The sequence below is a fragment of the Triticum dicoccoides genome, chromosome 7A (genome assembly GCF_002162155.2).
Source record: "Triticum dicoccoides isolate Atlit2015 ecotype Zavitan chromosome 7A, WEW_v2.0, whole genome shotgun sequence".
Taxonomy (NCBI): Eukaryota; Viridiplantae; Streptophyta; class Magnoliopsida; order Poales; family Poaceae; genus Triticum; species Triticum dicoccoides.
This window is the reverse complement of record NC_041392.1, coordinates 99584878-99604994: the sequence shown is the minus strand read 5'-3', so window position 1 is coordinate 99604994 and position 20117 is coordinate 99584878. Positions and strand designations below refer to the sequence as shown.

Below are 20117 nucleotides of genomic sequence, written 5' to 3'. Positions count from 1 at the left end.
TGTGCACATGAGCCTGGGCACCGAATCATTGCTCTCCAATATCTTTATTTTCACGAGATTTATTGCCTTACAGTAGCAAAGTTACCTTGCTTATATCTTCAACTAATCGATGCATGCAATATTCATTTTCCATGTGTACAAAGTAAAGTAACCTTTGGTCATATCTTTAACGAATTGACAACTCTCTCTCCACGACTGAAATGTTCATAGTGCGCGACTAGGAGGCCCTTGGGCTTCATGTTCATGTATCGTGTTGGTTGGTTCTCAGTCAACATCTCCGCTATCGGTCCAAACTCCTTTTCAGGATCCAGACCATAGAACAAGGCCACTGAGATCCTATCTTTCTCAGAATTAGTCACAACCCTATGTATTGGTCCTTTGAAGACCCCATTGGTCATTATCTGCGTAAAAATAAACCTGAGTGTATCAGTATCGATGTAAATATGTGACAAATTTACTAGCGGTTTAGCGATGGCTACCTCCATTGTAACACCAACATTGATCAGCAAGGTGTGGTTAGACATAGGTGGAACGTTGTACCATGTTTCATCTCTAAGTGTTGAAATATAAGATGGGCCTAGAGCCAATATAACAATTTCAGATTTGATCTGTAAGGGCCCATGTAGGTGGCATGACAAGGTGGTGAGAAGTTTAGTCCCACCCCAGAAGTGGAAGGAGAGTTGGAGTGGTTTACAAAGGATTCTCTTCCTCATGCTATTGGAGCTTGAGAAGAGATGAGGCCCTCGCGCACTCCTCCTCCTCCGCTCGCCGCGCCGCGCCGCGCCGCGCCGCGCCGCGGGTTGCGGGATTGAGCCGAACTCACTCCTATGCGCTTCTTTTTACCGGTCAGGAACGGAGAGTCTTTGACAGGTGGGACCACGATCTGAGACGTCGGATCGTGGGCTACCGACTTGGACGTGGGTTCAGCCCACGTCTCTCCATGCGTAGCCGCACATATATATGTGGGGCGCTGCCAACCCTAGCCGCCAAAAAACAGAACACATCTCCGCCTCCATGCTCGCGTCGTTCCTCTGTTGCTGCTGCCGCCGGCAACTCCGTCCCGTACACCGCGTACACGGTTGACGGGAGAGCAGGCCTCCGAAACCCCGCCTCTCCGGATCCTGTACGGGAGAGGGGCGATTAGGTTTTTGGGTAGCGACTACGCGACTGCTCGCTTCTGTTCATCTACGTCCACATCACCTTCGTCATCACCATGTCGACCGACGCCGACCGTGCCGCCGCTGAGAAGGCCGAGGCCGACAAGAAGGCCGCCGAGGATGCCGCGGCTACTGCCGCCGCCACCGCCGCCGCATGGCCGATTGGAGGGTATACATCGTTTATCCCTCTCATGTTTCTTTTTGTTGTAGCAGTACTAGCGATATACGTAGATGTTTCTACTATATGCGTAGTACATGCTCTGTTAGATCGTAACCAGTGTGTTATCAATACTGTCAATGTCATGCTCATGATTTATTCATGGATTAATTTAATCGGAAAACTGCCTATTTTCTTATCAATCCAAAAACCTAATTTGTGTAGGAGTTTTTCGAATTCTGGTTTTGCTGCTGCACTGAAACCGTCGCCGTTTACGGGGACATACTTTAAGCGTTGGCAGACTAAAACCACCTTATGGCTCACTGCCATGAACGTGTTCTGGGTCGCCGGTGTGACTCCCACAGGAATGATCGCTCCTGATGAGGAGAAGGCGTTCAAGGAGGCCACTGTCGTGTTCCTCGGGGCAGTTCTGAGCGTGATTGGAGATAAGCTGGTTGACGCATACTTGCTTGTGCGGTCTGCCAAGGACTTGTGGGAGGCGCTCGAATCTAAGTTCGGGGCTGCCGATGCAGGGAGCGAGATGTATATTATAGAGCAGTTCCGTGATTACAAGATGGTTGAAAACCGTCCTGTATTGGAGCAGGCTCATGAGATAATATGCATTGTTAAGGAGCTTGAGCTTCTTAAGTGCGAGTTACCGGGCAAGTTTGTCGCGGGCTGCATAATGGCTAAGCTTCCCAATTCCTGGAGGAACTTTGCCACCACTCTGAAACATCAGAGGCGTGAATTCTCTATGGATGATGTCATTGGCCATCTGAGTGTTGAGCAGAATTCAAGGGCAAAGGACTCGCACGGAAAAGGTGTCGAAGGAACTTCTGTGGCCAACATGGTGCATCAGAAGAACTCTAATTCCCACAAGCCCAAGGAATTTATTTGCTGTATTTTCAGTTTGGCCGTCCACCGATTGGTGGGTCGACACAGGTGCAGGTGTTCATGTGTGTGCTGACATTTCATTGTTTTCTTCTTACCAGGCCACAGGTCACGTGTCCGTACTGATGGGGAATGGCGCGAGTGCTTCTGTTCTTGGTGTTGGCACGATCGATCTGAAGTTTACTTCAGGAAGGATCGTGCAGCTGAAGAACGTGCAGCATGTCCCCACCATCAAGAAGAACCTCGTTAGTGGCTCCCTTCTATGTAGAGAAGGGTTTAAGTTGGTATTCAAGTCTAATAAATTAGTTGTTACGAAATATGGACTATTTGTTGGAAAGGGTTGTGAATGCGGAGGCATGTTCCGCCTTTCTCTTGCAGATCTATGTAATAAAGTCGTGAACAATATTCATTTGAGTGTTAATGAATCTTAAGTATGGCATTCATGTCTTTGTCACATTAGTTTCGGTGTTATGACGCGGCCAGCAAAATCGAATTTAATCCCGAGTTTCACTTTAGCCAAAGGTTCTAAGTGCCATTCGTGTGTGCAATCTAAGCAACCTCGCAAGTATCACAAGGCAGCAGAGGAGAGACACTTGGCGCCACTGGAACTCATACATTCTGATCTTTGTGAGATGAATGGTGTGTTGACTAAAGGTGGAAAGAAATATTTCATGACTTTGATAGATGATTCCACTAGATATTGCTATGTGTATCTGTTAAATACTAAAGATGAGGCTCTACACTACTTCAAAATCTATAAGGCAGAAGTTGAGAATCAACTTGAAAAGAAAACTAAACGAGTCCGGTCAGATCGTGGTGGGGAGTACTTCTCGAAAGGGTTTGATGCCTTTTGTGCGGAACACGGCATTATTCACGAGAGGACGCCTCCTTACTCACCCCAGTCAAACGGGGTTGCCGAGCAGAAAAACCGTACTCTAACTGATTTGGTTAACGCCATGTTAGATACGTCAGGTTTATCCAAGGCATGGTGGGTGGGGCTATAATGACATCCTGTCATGTCCTGAATAAAGTTCCGACAAAGGATAACAAGATCACTCCTTACGAGCAGTGGACCAAGAGAAGGACAACACTCTCGTACTTACGTACCTAGGGCTGCTTGGCGAAAGTTAATGTGCCGATCCCCAAAAAGCATAAGCTTGGACCAAAGACTGTGGACTGTGTTAATTTGGGCTACGCTATGAATAGTGTTGGCTATAGATTTCTAGTAGTGAAATCTGAGGTACCTGACATGAAAGTCGGTACAATTATGGAGTCTAAAGATGCTACATTCTTTGAGAACATTTTTCCCATGAGAGATGTACAAAGCACTTCTAGACAGAAATCTAAGGAGACTCCTGAACCTGCCATTTCGATGGAATATTATAATCAAACACATGATGAAAATACTGAGGAGGATAATGAGGAATCCCTTGGTAGGGGCAAGAGACAAAGGACTGAAAGACCTTTGGTGATGATTTCTTCATATACCTCGTGGAGGATAATCCCACTTCTATTTCAGAAGCGTATGCATCTCCAGAAGCTGACTACTGGAAGGATGCGGTCCGTAGTGAGATGGATTCCATCATGGCTAACGGGACTTGGGAGCTTACTGAACGTCCTTATGGTTGCAAACCATTGGGATGCAAGTGGGTGTTCAAGAAGAAGCTTAGGCCCGATGGTACGATAGAAAAGTACAAGGCTAGGCTTGTGGCCAAGGGCTACGCCCAGAAAGAAGAAGAAGATTTCTTCGACACTTATTCACCTGTGGCCAGACTGACCACCATTTGAGTATTACTCTCGTTGGCGGCCTCGCATGGTCTTCACATTCATCAGATGGATGTTAAGACGGCTTTCCTGAACGGAGAGCTAAAGTAGGAATCTATATGCAACAGCCTGATGGCTTTGTGATGGATGGTCAGGAAGGAAAGGTGTGTAAGTTGGTGAAATCTTTGTATGGCCTGAGACAAGCGCCTAAGCAATGGCATGACAAGTTTAATGAAACGTTGGCATCTGTTGGCTTTGTTGTTAATGAGGCTGACAAATGTGTATACTATCGCTATGGTGGGGGCGAAGGAGTTATACTGTGTTTGTATGTTGATGACATACTGATATTTGGGACTAATCTCAAGTTGATCGAGGAGGTTAAGTCTTTCCTATCTCAGAACTTTGGGATGAAGGACCTTGGAGTGGCTGATGTTATCTTGAACATCAAGCTATTGAGAGATGATGAGGGTGGGATTACACTTTTGCAATCCCATTATGTTGAGAAGGTGTTGAGTCGTTTTGGATATTCGGACTGCAAACCATCTCAAACACCATGTGATTCTAGTGTGCTGATTCGAAAGTCTAAAGGCACAGCTATAGATCAATTGAGATGCTCTCAGATTGTTGGTTCACTACAATATCTAGCGAGCGCAACGAGGCCTGACATCGCATTTGCTATTAGCAAACTGAGCCGATTTGTTTCCAAACTGGGTGATGTACATTGGCGTGCTCTTGAGAGAGTTATGCGCTATCTGAAAGGTACTATGAACTATGGACTTCACTATACCGAATACCCGTCGGTACTTGAAGGGTATAGTGATGCAAATTGGATCTCTGATGCTGATGAGATGAAGGCCACAACTGGGTATATATTTACTCTTGGAGGTGGTGCTGTTTCCTGGAAGTCTTGCAAGCAAACGATCTTAACAAGATCAACAATGGAAGCAGAATTAACAGCATTAGACACATCGGGTGGCGAAGCAGAATGGCTTCAAGATCTGTTGATGGACTTGCCAGTGGTTAAGAAGCCGGTTCCAGCCATCCTTATGAACTGTGACAATCAAACAGTTATTGTCAAGGTGAAGAGTTCAAAGGACAACATGAAGTCCAACAAACACATAAGAATGAGATTGAAAGCTGTCAGAAAATTGAGGAACTCCGGAGTGATAGCGTTGGATTATATTCAAACGGCTCAGAATCTGGCAGATCCCTTTACTAAAGGGCTATCACGTGTTGTGGTAGATAACGCATCAAGGGAGATGGGTATGAGACCCACATGAGTTGCCATGGTAGTAACCCAACCTATGTGATCGGAGATCCCGTGAAGTAGGACCTGGGAAAACAAGCCAGTGGTGAACTGAGGAGAGTAACTTTACTAACCCACTCCATCGGAGATGCAATACTTTCGGAAACTGTATGGAAGGATGACTACTGTCTTAATGTGTTCCAAGGCTTATATGCATAAGCAAGATGCTGTCCTACAGAGCGATCTTTGGAGGAACACACCTATATGAGCCCGACTGCTGGTCACAGTCTGTGAGATTGGGGTGATCTCTAGCAAGCTCATGAACAGGCCAGGATTGTGACTAATATGCTCCACCCGAGGGGTCGGCCTTCGGCAACCTCGTATCAGTGAGACTTGTGGTGAAACTTCTTGACGCCAAACTGACAGTTCAAGGCATAGTCCATTGTTCAGTTGTGAAGGAGTGTAACTACTTGGTCTAGGTGGAGCTCAACCTTAATCGGTCTCCACTGAGATGCTGGTATATCAAAACAGCGTTTGGAACAAAGGACAAACTGGGCCCCTGAGATCTGGTGGGGGATTGTTGAAATATGAGATGGGCCTAGAGCCCATATGACAATTTCAGATTTGATCTCTAAGGGCCCATGTAGGTGGCATGACAAGGTGATGGGAAGTTTAGTCCCACCCCGGAAGTGGAAGAAGAGTTGGAGTGGTTTACCAGGGATTCTCTTCCTCATGCTATTGGAGCTTGAGAAGAGATGAGGCCCTCGCGCACTCCTCCTCCTCCGCTCGCCTCGCCACGCCATGCCTCGTCACGCCGCGCCGCGGGTTGCAGGATTGAGCCGAGCCGAGCTCACTCCTATGCGCTTCTTTTTGCCGGTCAGGAACGGAGAGTCTTTGACAGGTGGGGCCACGATCTGAGACGTCGGATCGTGGGCTACCGACTTGGACGTGGGTTCAGCCCACGTCTCTCCACGCGCAGCCGCACATATATATGTGGGGCGCTGCCAACCCTAGCCGCCAAAAAACAGAACGCATCTCCGCCTCCACGCCCGTGTCGTTCCTCTGCTGCTGCTGCCGCCGGCGAATCTGTCTCGTTCACCGCGTACACGGTTGACGGGAGAGCAGGCCTCCGAAACCCCGCCTCTCCGGATCCTGTACGGGAGAGGGGCGATTAGGTTTTTGGGTAGCGACTACGTGACTGCTCGCTTCTGTTCATCTACGTCCACATCACCTTCGTCATCACCATGTAGACCGACGCCGACCGTGCCGCCGCTGAGAAGGCCGAGGCCGACAAGAAGGCCGCCGAGGATGCCGCGGCTACTGCCGCCACCACCGCCGCCGCATGGCCGATTGGAGGGTATACATTGTTTATCCCTCTCATGTTTCTTTCTGTTGTAGCAGTACTAGCGATATGCGTAGATGTTTCTACTATATGCGTAGTACATGCTTTGTTAGATCATAACCAGTGTGTTATCAATACTGTCAATGTCATGCTCATGATTTATTCATGGATTAATTTAATCGGAAAACTGCCTATTTTCTTATCAATCCAAAAACCTAATTTGTGTAGGAGTTTTTCGAATTCTGGTTTTGCTGCTGCACTGAAACCGTCGCCGTTTACGGGGACATACTTTAAGCGTTGGCAGACTAAAACCACCTTATGGCTCACTGCCATGAACGTGTTCTGGGTCGCCGGTGTGACTCCCACAGGAATGATCGCTCCTGATGAGGAGAAGGCGTTCAAGGAGGCCACTGTCGTGTTCCTCGGGGCAGTTCTGAGCGTGATTGGAGATAAGCTGGTTGACGCATACTTGCTTGTGCGGTCTGCCAAGGACTTGTGGGAGGCGCTCGAATCTAAGTTCGGGGCTGCCGATGCAGGGAGCGAGATGTATATTATAGAGCAGTTCCATGATTACAAGATGGTTGAAAACCGTCCTGTATTGGAGCAGGCTCATGAGATAATATGCATTGTTAAGGAGCTTGAGCTTCTTAAGTGCGAGTTACCGGGCAAGTTTGTCGCGGGCTGCATAATGGCTAAGCTTCCCAATTCCTGGAGGAACTTTGCCACCACTCTGAAACATCAGAGGCGTGAATTCTCTGTGGAGGATGTCATTGGCCATCTGAGTGTTGGGCAGAATTCAAGGGCAAAGGACTCGCACGGAAAAGGGGTCGAAGGAACTTCTGTGGCCAACATGGTGCATCAGAAGAACTCCAATTCCCACAAGCCCAAGGGAAAGAACGGTGTCCAACAGAGTGCCGACTTTAAGAAGAAGGGTAAGAAGACCTTCAAGAAGAACAAGAAGGATGAGGGCTGCTTTACTTGTGGTTCGCTTGAACATTGGGCCAACGAGTGCCCAAACAAGTATAAGAAGCAAGGACAGGACTCCAAGTCTGTCAATATGATTGCGACAACAATGAGGGTGGTGCATCTGGGTACGGTAATTTATTTGTTGTATTTTCGGTTTGGCCGTCCACCGATTGGTGGGTCGACACAGGTGCAGGTGTTCATGTGTGTGCTGACATTTCATTGTTTTCTTCTTACCAGGCCACAGGTCACGGGTCCGTACTGATGGGGAATGGCGCGAGTGCTTCTATTCTTGGTGTTGGCACGGTCAATCTGAAGTTTACTTCAGGAAGGATCGTGCAGCTGAAGAACATGCAGCATGTCCCCACCATCAAGAAGAACCTCGTTAGTGGCTCCCTTCTGTGTAGAGAAGGGTTTAAGTTGGTATTCGAGTCTAATAAATTAGTTGTTACAAAATATGGACTATTTGTTGGAAAGGGTTATGAATGCGGAGGCATGTTCCGCCTTTCTCTTGCAGATCTATGTAATAAAGTCGTGAACAATATTCATTTGAGTGTTAATGAATCTGAAGTATGGCATTCACGTCTTTGTCACATTAGTTTCGGTGTTATGACGCGGCTAGCAAAATCGAATTTAATCCCGAGTTTCACTTTAGCCAAAGGTTCTAAGTGCCATTCGTGTGTGCAATCTAAGCAACCTCGCAAGCCTCACAAGGCAGCAGAGGAGAGACACTTGGCACCACTGGAACTCATACATTCTGATCTTTGTGAGATGAATAGTGTGTTGACTAAAGGTGGAAAGAAATATTTCATGACTTTGATAGATGATTCCACTAGATATTGCTATGTGTATCTGTTAAATACTAAAGATGAGGCTCTACACTACTTCAAAATCTATAAGGCAGAAGTTGAGAATCAATTTGAAAAGAAAAATTAAACGAGTCTGGTCAGATCGTGGTGGAGAGTACTTCTCGAAAGAGTTTGATGCCTTTTGTGCGGAACACGACATTATTCACGAGAGGACGCCTCTTTACTCACCCCAGTCAAACGGGGTTGCCGAGCGGAAAAACCGTACTCTAACTGATTTGGTTAACGCCATGTTAGATACATCGGGTTTATCCAAGCCATGGTGGGGGGGAGGCTATAATGACATCCTGTCATGTCCTGAATAAAGTTCCGACAAAGGATAAGGAGATCACTCCTTACGAGAAGTGGACCAAGAGAAGGACAACACTCTCGTACTTACGTACCTGGGGCTGCTTGGCGAAAGTTAATGTGCCGATCCCCCAAAAGCGTAAGCTTGGACCAAAGACTGTGGACTGTGTTAATTTGGGCTACGTTATGAATAGTGATGGCTATAGATTTCTAGTAGTGAAATCTGAGGTACCTGACATGAAAGTCGGTACAATTATGGAGTCTAAAGATGCTACATTCTTTGAGAACATTTTTCCCATGAGAGATGTACAAAGCACTTCTAGACAGGAATCTGAGGAGACTCCTGAACCTGCCATTCCGATGGAATATTATAATCAAACACATGATGAAAATCCTGAGGAGGATAATGAGGAATCCCTTGGTAGGGGCAAGAGACAAAGGACTGTAAAGACCTTTGGTGATGATTTCTTCATATACCTCGTGGAGGATAATCCCACTTCTATTTCAGAAGCGTATGCATCTCCAGAAGCTGACTACTGGAAGGATGCGGTCCGTAGCGAGATGGATTCCATCATGGCTAACGGGACTTGGGAGCTTACTGAACGTCCTTATGGTTGCAAACCATTGGGATGCAAGTGGGTGTTCAAGAAGAAGCTTAGACCCGATGGTACGATAGAAAAGTACAAGGCTAGGCTTGTGGCCAAGGGCTACGCCCAGAAAGAAGAAGAAGATTTCTTCGACACTTATTCACCTGTGGCCAGACTGACCACCATTCGAGTATTACTCTCGTTGGCGGCCTCGCATGGTCTTCACATTCATCAGATGGATGTTAAGAGGGCTTTCCTGAACGGAGAGCTAAAGGAGGAAATCTATATGCAACAGCCTGATGGCTTTGTGATGGATGGTCGGGAAGGAAAGGTGTGTAAGTTGGTGAAATCTTTGTATGGCCTGAGACAAGCGCCTAAGCAATGGCATGACAAGTTTAATGAAACGTTGGCATCTGTTGGCTTTGTTGTTAATGAGGCTGACAAATGTGTATACTATCGCTATGGTGGGGGCGAAGGAGTTATACTCTGTTTGTATGTTGATGACATACTGATATTTGAGACTAATCTCAAGTTGATCGAGGAGGTTAAGTCTTTCCTATCTCAGAACTTTGAGATGAAGGACCTTGGAGTAGCTGATGTTATCTTGAACATCAAGCTATTGAGAGATGATGAGGGTGGGATTACACTTTTGCAATCCCATTATGTTGAGAAGGTGTTGAGTCGTTTTGGATATTCGGACTGCAAACCATCTCAAACACCATATGATTCTAGTTTGCTAATTCAAAAGTCTAAAGGCACAGCTATAGATCAATTGAGATACTCTCAGATTGTTGGTTCACCACAGTATCTAGCAAGCGCAACGAGGCCTGACATCGCATTTGCTATTAGCAAACTGAGCCGATTTGTTTCCAAACCGGGTGATGTACATTGGCGTGCTCTTGAGAGAGTTATGCGCTATCTGAAAGGTACTATGAACTATGGACTTCACTATACCGGATACCCGTCGGTACTTGAAGGGTATAGTGATGCAAATTGGATCTCTGATGCTGATGAGATGAAGGCCACAACTGGGTATATATTTACTCTTGGAGGTGGTGCTGTTTCCTGGAAGTCTTGCAAGCAAACGATCTTAACAAGATCGACAATGGAAGCAGAATTAACAGCATTAGACACATCGGGTGGCGAAGCAGAATGGCTTCGAGATCTGTTGATGGACTTGCCAGTGGTTGAGAAGCCGGTTCCGGCCATCCTTATGAACTATGACAATCAAACAGTTATTATCAAGGTGAAGAGTTCAAAGGACAAGATGAAGTCCAACAAACACATAAGAATGAGATTTGAAGCTGTCAGAAAATTGAGGAACTCCGGAGTGATAGCATTGGATTATATTCAAACGGCTAAGAATCTGGCAGATCCCTTTACTAAAGGGCTATCACGTGTTGTGATAGATAACACATCAAGGGAGATAGGTATGAGACCCACATGAGTTGCCATGGTAGTAACCCAACCTATGTGATCGGAGATCCCGTGAAGTAGGACCTGGGAAAACAAGCCAGTGGTGAACTGAGGAGAGTAACTTTACTAACCCACTCCATTGGAGATGCAATACTCTCGGCAACTGTATGGAAGGATGACTACTGTCTTAATGTGTTCCAAGGCTTATATGCATAAGCAAGATGCTATCCTACAGAGCGATCTTTGGAGGAACACACCTATATGAGCCCGACTGCTGGTCACAGTCTATGAGATTGGGATGATCTCTAGCAAGCTCATGAACAGGCCAGGATTGTGACTAATATGCTCCACCCGAGGGGTCGGCCTTCGGCAACCTCGTATCAGTGAGACTTGTGGTGAAACTTCTTGACGCCAAACTGACAATTCAAGGTATAGTCCATTGTTTAGTTGTGAAGGAGTGTAACTACTTGGTCTAGGTGGAGCTCAACCTTAATCGGTCTCCACTGAGATGCTGGTATATCAAAACAGCGTTTGAAACAAAGGACAAACTGGGCCCCTGAGATCTGGTGGGGGATTGTTGAAATATGAGATGGGCCTAGAGCCCATATGACAATTTCAGATTTGATCTCTAAGGGCCCATGTAGGTGGCATGACAAGGTGGTGGGAAGTTTAGTCCCACACCGAAAGTGGAAGGAGAGTTGAAGTGGTTTACAAGGGATTCTCTTCCTCATGCTATTGGAGTTTGAGAAGAGATGAGGCCCTCGCGCACTCCTCCTCCGCTCGCCTCGCCACGCCACGCCACGCCACGCCACGCCTCGTCACGACGCGCCGTGCCGCGGGTTGCGGGATTGAGCCGAGCCGAGCTCACTCCTATGCGCTTCTTTTTGCCGGTCAGGAACGAAGAGTCTTTGACAGGTGGGGCCACGATTTGAGACGTCGGATCATGGGCTACCGACATGGAGGTGGGTTCAACCCACGTCTCTCCACGCGCAGCCGCACATATATACGTGGGGCGCTGCCAACCCTAGCCGCCAAAAAACAGAACGCATCTCCGTCTCCACGCCCGCGTCGTTCCTCTGCTGCTGCTGCCGCCGGCGACTCCGTCCCGTTCACCGCGTACACGGTTGACAGGAGAGCAGGCCTCCGAAACCCCGCCTCTCCGGATCCTGTACGGGAGAGGGGCGATTAGGTTTTTGGGTAGCCACTACGCGACTGCTCGCTTCTGTTCATCTACGTCCACATCACCTTCGTCATCACCATGTCGACCGATGCCGACCGTGCCGCCGCTGAGAAGGCCGAGGCCGACAAGAAGGCCGCTGAGGATGCCGCGGCTATTGCCGCCGCCACCGCCGCCGCATGGCCGATTGAAGGGTATACATCGTTTATCCCTCTCATGTTTCTTTCTGTTGTAGCAGTACTAGCGATATGCGTAGATGTTTCTACTATATACGTAGTACATGCTCTGTTAGATCGTAACCAGTGTGTTATCAATACTGTCAATATCATGCTCATGATTTATTCATGAATTAATTTAATCGGAAAACTGCTTATTTTCTTATCACTAAGAACCTGCAGTCCAGCGACATCTTTGTCCATGAGAAGAACCGTAAGAGCAAATACGTCATTGTGAGGCTTGATGCCAAAGACACGATCGGGTCTTGGACATGGAGGATAGTAATTGATTCTAGCAATAATGAGAGCCCTGTCTCTAAACTGGTTAACTAGGCAATCTTCATCGAGCTCCATAGCTTGGCCATTGCCCGAAGGATGTCGTCTTTGATTCTCTTGCTCCTTAATGTGTACTCATGCAGGTTATCCCTGCAAATACCACCAGGGTAGTTCAGTTAATCCTAGTATGGTAATACTGACGATGGTTTCTTTCATGTAGTAATTATTTATGAAGTTTTTCTAGGCCAGGCTAGATCACTAGTGACATAAATAAGCAAATGAGCTCTATTCTGCAAAACTGACAGGTAAGACGGATCCATTTGAATACATGTATCTGGCAGATAACCTGAAAGATTTTGGATGTGTGAGCCAATGGGCAAGGTTTCTCTCGTCCTCTGGCTCCACTTTAAGATGCAGTCGATCGGACCAGTCCAGTCTTTGATCTTGAGTTTTCACCTGGTCAGTTCCATACCCTTCCATCTGGAAATGTTTCCCACCTATTATGTTACTGTACTTTCTCTTCTCTTCGAGCGGTAGGCGGAAAAAATCCCTTGATGCGGTCATCACAGAATCCATGAGAGAAAATGCTCCCATCGCGAAAATGCTCCGCGAAAATGTCTCCGGCGGACCGCCCGTGTCTGTGTGCGGGCGAGGCTTGGCTGCTCCGCGAAAATGCTCCCACCTGTGCTCCGTGATACGTGGCGCTCATCCAACAATCGCATACTGCTGTCCTTTTTTTTATTAAAAACCCCAGCAATTAAACAAAACCGGTCGGCCGTGTCTCTTAATTAAACGCAGGAAAAAACCAGCCGTTCGTTTCGTCTCCTCTCTTATCCACTCACTTTCCCCACAGGCAAAGCAGTAGCTCCTCCACGGCCGGCGAACACCGCGATGTTGATCTGCTTGCTTGTCGGAGCGGGAGGGTTTGCTCCGTGCTCGTCCCATCGCGGCACTCGTGAGCGAACTGCGCACCAACCCTGCGGCCACGACGTCCCTCGCCCCGCGCGGCGCTCGTAGGCGAGCTGTGCGCCGTTCCTGAGGCCGCAGCCTCCGTCGCCCGGCGCGGCGCTCGGCGGCGAGCTGCGCGCCGTTCCTGAGGCCGCAGCCTCCGTCGCTCGGTGCTTCACTCGTTGTCGATCTGCGCGCCGTTCCTGAGGTTGCAGCCTCCTGTCGCCGGGCGCAGCGCTCGTCGGTGAGCTGCGCGCCGTTCCTTCTCGGCGGTCACCTTCGTGGCCCTGTTTGTCACGTTTGTCGCGCCCCAGCTACTGAGCTTCGTCCAGCACGTACCATAACATGGCTGCGAAGACTTGCCGTGGTTGAAGGTACGTCGTCCAATTACTGAAGTATATGACCGTTGTTCTTCTAATTTCTGAACCAAATGCTATTTTTGTCCGTGTGAGGTCGGTGAGATGCAAGCAACTATGCTTTTGGACAAGAACTGTGCTTTTGGTCTGACTTGATTAAGCTATGCATGTCAATGAACTAATATACATACGCCTTCTTAAATCTATGCTTTTGGACAGCAAGTATGCATTGGTCTCACTTAATTAAGTAGTGCATTCGATCGATATGCACGGACTCCCCATAAATCCAATAATATATTACAACTTTTTAGTAAAGTAGAAAAAAACATGAGTCTTTGATAACGATGACAGATTAAGTTGTCTTCTGTTGTTGGAAGAAGACTTGATTTTGACCTGTCATTGTACCAACGGATGGCTGCAGTGGGGCATTTGATGCTGGGTGTCTTATCATCATACCAATGGGGTGCTGTAGTGAGGCATTCGGAGTTGGGTGTCCTGTCATCGTACCAACGGATGGCTACAGTGAGGCATTTGGAGCTTGGTTCATCGTACCAATGGACGACTGCAGTGAGGCATTCAGAGCTGGGTGTCCTCTCATTGTACCAATGGTTGGTTGCAGCGAGAAATTTGGAGCTGGGTGTCCTCTCATCGTACCAAGAGACGGCAATAATGAGGCATCCAGAGCTGAGTTGCATTGTTCTGAATAGGTATACACGTGATTTGTCGGAACTCCCAAATGACCCTGTGAGTAGTAGTACCAAAGGTTAGTGTCCATAAATCTTTAAAACGATAAAACTGAAATCTGAGTGTAGGTAGCTTATACCATTAAGCTATTGTAATGTTGCAATTCAGCTGGCAATCTTTGGTCTTGTCCATACATCGCCATAGGATTTAGGATTGGGTTGTACTGTGGTAGATATGCAGGCATTTGATTCGTAAAAACCTCCGAATGACCCTATAAAACATGGTATGATAAATCTTGTATAACTTAAGTTTTTATGTCAGATCAAGTGTAAATTTATTTATACCATTGAGGTGCCATGAGGTTGTAGTGCTACAGGATTATCTACTTTCCTTTTCCTCTTTGATTTTGCTTTCTCTAAGCCACCAATAGGTCTACTTGCTCCTTGAATAGTCTTCTCCTTCAACTTGATACCTTTTGGCTTAGCAAGCCCCTTATTTTGTTTTGAACTTGTACATGAGTTAATGTTTGGTTCTGCAAATATATATTTAAATAAAATTCAAGTTTGATAACATTATAAAACTACACACCCATATTAGCGGGTCTACTTGACCCTCGAACAGTCTTCTTTTTAACCTTGTTACCTGTTGGATTGGCAAATCCCTCATTTTGTTCTGAACTTGTAGACGAGTTAATGTTCGGGTCTGCAACTATAAAAGCAAACATAGGTTAGTTTGATGAGATCATAAAACTAAACTTACAGACCTTGTGCCAAGGGAGTTACATATATATGGATGTCTGTTTGATCCTCGAGCCGTCTTCTCCTTAACCTTCATTCCTTTTGGCTTGGTAGGCCTCTCATTTTGTTCTGAACTTGTAGTCGTGATATTGTTTGAGTCTCCAACTATAAAAGTAAATATAAATTTAAGCTTGATGAGAGCATAAAACTGAATGTACATACCTTGTGAACAAACAGAGTTACCTGTATCTGGATCAGATCTATGTTTTAGACATTTCTCCACCTCTTCTGCTAATTTCTCTGCATAATTAGCAGCCATCAAGTATGACTCTTCAGACTCTGCGGCTCGAGCAGCTATTTGGATAAACATTCTGCACAACTCTTTATAGCGTTTTGTCAGTATTGTTTTGCGGTCTTCATGCAGGTTGCAGTTGCTTGTTATATCCAAAACTTTTGCATCAATTGTCCATCTTTTCAAGATGTATTGTTGAGGGATGTGCTTGATATTATTAATGTCAAGTACCTTCAAGGAATGAGAGCAAAGAATTCCAGCAAATTCAAACTTCTTGCAACTGCAATTGACCTTTTCTTCTTTTGGAAAAATTTTAACAACATGATCACGCTCTGTACCATGAAATTTTACTTTGTAAACCTTCTCCTCGGTGTCACTGTCATCACAAAGGAATGTATCATAGTTTAAGGTCCGAAGCACTTGTTCCTGAAACATCTTGAATATTGGTGGAGTATATGTAGTTGATGCTTGCCTTAACATATAGCTTTCTACCTTCAGCTTAGGAGTACTTTGTGTTGCTTTGAAGTCACATCTCACCTCTTCAAATCTTTTATCTGCAACTAGACGTTCGAAATGCTCAAAAAAGTAAGCATGTCATACTTAGAACTAATGTAACGTTTTAGTTCGTTGTTCATGCTTTCACTCCTTTGGGTACTGCTCATGTGTGCAAAGAAAGTATTCCTGCCATATACTAGGGCCCAATGCTCCCTTTTCTCAAATAACCTTTGGAGCCATGCATTGTCCCGGAGTCCATACTTGTCAAGCATTTCATTCCATGCACTTATAAATTCATCTTCCTCCTCAATATCATAGATACAATGCTGAAAATCGGCATTGAACTTCTTGTAATCTGTAACAACTCCACCAAGATGTTTGATAGCATTTTGATTCATATGCCACACACAAAGTCTATGGTGAGAGTGAGGCAGGACTGAACGGATCGCCTTAGCCATTGCCGCATCTTCGTCAGTCAGAATTGTATGTGGATGCTTTCCAGACATTACTGTTAAAAATGTTCTAAAAAGCCAAGCAAAACTTTCTGCTGTTTCATCATAGAGAAGTGCAGCACCAAACACAATTGTTTTCTTGTGATTATTTACACCAACAATTAAACCAAACGGACGCCCATCGTCTAGTTTCCTGTATGTGGTGTCAAAACATATGACATCACCAAATAATGCATAGTCTGAGACCATTTTGGAGTCCGTCCAAAATATATTAGTTATCAAATCATCCTCATCAACTTGAATTGAATAAAGAAACTTGACATCTTCTGAAACCTTCTTCTCCATATATTCTAACACTCCACCAGTGTCACCCACCTTTGCTTTTAGTGTTCTCTTTGAGTACAAACGATTTTTCATGTCTGTGCTTATAAAGCCAAGGTTTTTAGGTCCACATGCCTCTTTCGTCATTAGATCAATAGTTGCTTTATTTGAAATGCCCACTGACTTTGCGACCTCAGCATTGGCTAGTTGAGCTTCAGTTAGTTTCCTGTGTGATCTTAAGTATTGCGACATATTTCCAGTAGCAAGACTATGGTTGTGGGCTTCCTTAAATTTGTATACATAATAAATACCATTATTAAGACTTATCTTTATACGTGCATCACAACCACATCGTGTCTCAGGCCTACTATAACTGAATTTCTCCTCTCTTTTATCTTCCGCACGAACTCCTATTAGTTCAAGTAATTTTCTTAGTCCCATCTAAAAATGCATATGACCAGAACAAGTTAGAACTAGTCCATACCTTGACGAGAACATGTGAATGTCCGTTGTTGTATTGTACTAGAATTTTTTACTTTATGTTGATTGCCTCTTCGGATGCTAAAACCCATGTAATAAGCATACTTGTTATAGAAGGAATAAGCTTCTTCTTCAGATAAAAACTGCATGCCAAGCTTTGGCACCCCTTTTTCAATTTGCTCTATTGCATTGCTAGCTGTAGTTTCTTCGAACCACTGTTTAAATTAGTAGTCACTTTAGCAATTGGTTCAAATACAAGGAAAAGGAGAAGAAACCTATCCGTGTTGTAAATCAACAAATAACCTTGCTATGTCTATTTGTTTTGATTTCACGGTGGAATGAAAAGGAGTAGGCATTCCCAACTAATCAGAGGTATGTCTTTGCCCCTTGAGCCATTACATTTCTCTTATATGTCTTTTCCCCTTGAGCCATCACATTTCTCTTATATGTCCAGCATCACTGTCAGTTTTCATTTATATGTACCCATCAGTAATACAACTTTGTATTGTGTAATCTGTGCAAGACATATTATTAACTGGATATTACGCACAGGGAGTACGAAATATTCACTTCTGTTGTATAGGTTTATTTTGCTATGCCCTACCAGTGACAACAATCACAAAAACCTAAAAGCCATAGATCCGTAAATTGCAGGACTGGGAGAATACATTGGATCAGAGAGAGGGAAGAACGCAATGGAAGACATAGCTTACATTTGGGGGATCTGATTCCTCATTGGTCCCGGCAAGAATTGGTGAAGACGCCATCAAGTTCCTCGTATCCCTTTGTTGGATCTATATTTGTAGATAGATTTGATGGAGGTGTATGATGTGGTCTGTTTGGAGTAACTATGTACGGGAAAAGTTCACCACCAATGTTTTGGCGCGCAAGAGTGATTTATTTCCCTCCAAATCTCTATTCTGTTGCGTTAATTACGATGGCTGGAAAAAGTCTTAGAGCGGACGGTTTAATTAAGAGACGCGGCTGACCGGTTTTGTTTAATTGCTGGGGGTTTTTAATCGAAAAAGAGGGCAGTAGCGTGCGATCGTTGGATGAGCGCCACGTACCACGGAGCACGGATGGGAGCATTTTCGCGGAGCAGGCAAGCCGCCGTGTCTGTGTGCTGCGAGATGAATCCGGCCCACCACCAAAAGGTTGGAAATTGTCGTAATCCAACGACAGCCCCAGCACCACCCCACGGGAGTAGAGAGCTACAAGTGGACGGTACCTAAATGTTTTTGAAAATAAATATTTGTTCTGTTTGAACAAGATATTTCTTTACAAACTTTAAAAAAATCTGAATTTAATCTCTTTTTTTCGGGTGAAATCTGAATTTAATCTACACACAGAGAAATAAAACAAGATAAATCCGTACTTTTTTTTTGCTTTCCTACTATGGGTAGACTGGATTTGGATTTAACATTTTGTGGGATTGTAAACAAGTATTTTGCTCCCCGAAAAAATAAAAATATTTTGTTGACACACAAATACTTTCAAAAAAAATGACATGCAAGGGGTGATACCGGTGCTTCAGCTAACTACTCCAAAAGTCCAAAGTGATGGAGAAAGACGTGCAACATATTTCAGCAACTAGTTACTCCAACATATTTCAACATATTTCAGCTAGTTCGCTTAATCTTTTCATGTAATATTGTTACAATCTAATTATGCTAGGGACACGAGGATGATAGCTTCAATTGAAACGCCATGTGTTATTTCCTTCCCTCAAAGTGGAGGAAAACATGATATTTCCTAAAGACGACTTCGCATCAACATGGAACTAGTTATTCGGAATTGCCTTTCTTTTCTATTTTGCAAAGGTGTGGCTCCTGCAGCCGTTGATTTGAAGAACAATTGTTGCTGTCACTGTCCGGGTGTTGCCAATGTTGATATTGATCTATGCTATTGTGTGCCATTGATTGTTCCACTAGTAGAAAACGGAGGTTTAAAACCGGTTCGTAAGAGCTTTTAGTGCCGGTTCTGTAACCGGTACTAAAGTGTGGGCACTAAAGGCCCCCCTTCTTTAGTACCGGTTCGGCACGAGCCGCCACTAAAGGCCCACCACGTGGCGTGAGCTCGCGCCGTGGCATGGGGGACCTTTAGTACCAGTTGGCTCGCGCCGTGGCACGGGGGACCTTTAGTACCGGTTGGTGTTACCAACCGGTATTAAAGTTTTTTTTGTTTTTTTTTGAAAATTTTGGAATTTTTTTGATTTTTTTTCGATTTTCAATTTTCTGAATTAAATTATTTGATAATTTAGTTTCTAATCACCCCTCTTAACTGCTCAAGTGTGGATCACTCATTCCAAATCGTCTAACTTCCCGGTCGGTCACCCATCCTCTCTCTCCCCCAGCCTGAGCATGCTTAACTTCGGAGTTCTATTCCCCCTACTTTCCAAGTCTGCACTTGTTGTTTTCCTGACAAATGTGAGCTGTCAATCCTATTAACCCTCAGCAGTTTAGCTTGAGCATTAGGTCACTCGTTTCATCATTTGAGTTTGAAACTATTGTTCTAAAAAACAGTAATTATTTAGTAACAGTAATATTTCTTGAATAAGTTTGACCACAGTTTGACCAAGATAACCCACAAGTATAGGGCATCGCAACAGCTTTCGAGGGTAGAGTATTCAACCCAAATTTATTGATTCGACACAAGGGGAGCCAAAGAATATTCTCAGGTATTAGCAGCTGGGCTGTCAATTCAACCATACCTGAAAACTTAGTATCTGCAGCAAATTGTTTAGTAGCAAAGTAATATGATAGTGGTGGTAGCGGCAACAAAAGTAGAGACAGCAAAAGTAATATTTTTGATATTTTGTAGAGATTGTAACAGTAGCAGCGGAAAAGTAAATAAGCGAGAACCAGTATATGGAAAACTCGTAGGCACCGGATCAGTGATGGATAATTATGCCGGATGCGGTTCATCATGTAACAATCATAACATAGGGTGACACAGAACTAGCTCCAATTTACCAATGTAATATAGGCATGTATTCCGTATATAGTCA

The 20117-nt window shown here is 45.1% G+C and overlaps 1 long non-coding RNA gene and 1 pseudogene across 1 annotated transcript; one reads left to right on the top strand and one right to left on the bottom strand.

Moving 5' to 3' along the window:
• Positions 1-158: 158 nt before the first annotated feature.
• Positions 159-12939, bottom strand: LOC119333201 (annotated as a pseudogene).
• Positions 12940-13343: 404 nt separating this feature from the next.
• LOC119332750 lies at positions 13344-18054 on the top strand. The gene is made up of 2 exons (XR_005161131.1): positions 13344-13667; positions 17765-18054. It is a non-coding gene; the product is annotated as an uncharacterized LOC119332750 (long non-coding RNA).
• Positions 18055-20117: the final 2063 nt, after the last annotated feature.